At 41.3% G+C, this 1512-nt stretch overlaps 1 pseudogene; it reads right to left on the reverse strand.

Moving 5' to 3' along the window:
* On the reverse strand, positions 1–492 carry LOC105520820 (annotated as a pseudogene).
* Positions 493–1512: the final 1020 nt, after the last annotated feature.

Raw genomic sequence — 1512 nt, forward strand, 5'->3', positions numbered from 1 at the left:
TTAAGAAGCATATTCCATGTCCACATCCTGTTGTAAATGCTGTACCATTTTCTCTTCCAACTGCTTTCCTTTGCCTGCAAAAGGAGCTAGGATAAGATGGATGTTTTGCTTGACTTCTTTGATATCGTGAGCTTTCTGTAGCTCTTTATTTTACTTCAATCAGTTTATTATAAATTTAGCTTGCCATTTCTGTTTGATCTCTTCAACTCTCTTCATTGCATCAACAGTTTTATTCCATAGCTCTCACTGGTATTTGATAGGTTCATTTCTATGTTTCTCAAATTCAAATGAATTTTCCACTGTAAGCTCTTTACTAGTTGCTTTCCAGAATGCTTTCGTCCACCTAACCTTGTGAGGATTGCACTTCTTTTTAAAATTTTTATGACATTTAGATTTACAAAACTTGAACACCTTGCAATTGTTGCAGAAGAACATCATGCCATGGCCAGGGTAGATGGGCCCCAAACAGAAATAACACTTTTCGATACGCATGTTGAACCCGCATGGGTCCCCACCGACCAAACGCCCAACTTATGCATCTTCTGTGAAAAAACTGTTTACCCCAGACATGAGCCCTGTGTGTATGATATATCTCAATGCCCATCTTAATACCTAGTATCCCACCGCAAACATAAAAAATATGTATGATAAAATGGTTACTTTAATAGAACAAATTATGGAGGTTTAAACCTTCTTATTACTAGAACTGTAGGAACTGAAGCCACTCCTGAGAATTCCAGATTTTCTATGGTACCTAGGACACCATATCCTATAGTAGGGTCAGTTAAATAAGCTACCCAGCCCATACCTTGAAAATGCTGGTTTATATTCTTCCCATTCAAATTCATCCCCTACATCTCCTCACTATTCTTTTTATACTATTTTCTTTCTTTCTTTCTTTCTTTTTTTGAGACGGAGTCTGGCTCTGTCGCCCCGGCTGGAGTGCAGTGGCCAGATCTCAGCTCACTGCAAGCTCCGCCTCCCGACTTTACGCCATTCTCCTGCCTCAGCCTCCCCAGTAGCTGGGACTACAGGCGCCCGCCACCTCGCCCAGCTAGTTTTTTTGTATTTTTTAGTAGAGACGGGGTTTCACCGTGTTAGCCAGGATGGTCTCGATCTCCTGACTCGTGATCCGCCCGTCTCGGCCTCCCAAAGTGCTGGGATTACAGGCTTGAGCCACCGCGCCCAGCCCTTTTTCTTTTTCTTTAATACTATTTTCACAGAGACTGTGACTACAGTAATGGACTCACATTGGCGCCTAATCTGAATGAGGTTAGAAATATGCTAGCCATTATCCCCATTCTAACTGAAAAAGTGCCTGCTCCACAGAAGTCACCACCGAAGTAGTTCCTTATATAAGCAACAGCATCTCTAATCCTAGTAGATCCTAGTAGTTATCATCAACAATATGATACACTGCAGACAATGAACAATCACAAAAGCCCTAAACCAAACAGCATCCCTTATAATTATCATAGCACTGTTGATAAAATTAGGACTATCCCCCCTTTA

The sequence above is a fragment of the Colobus angolensis genome, unplaced genomic scaffold, assembly GCF_000951035.1.
Source record: "Colobus angolensis palliatus isolate OR3802 unplaced genomic scaffold, Cang.pa_1.0 Scaffold39, whole genome shotgun sequence".
NCBI classification, from domain to species: Eukaryota; Metazoa; Chordata; class Mammalia; order Primates; family Cercopithecidae; genus Colobus; species Colobus angolensis.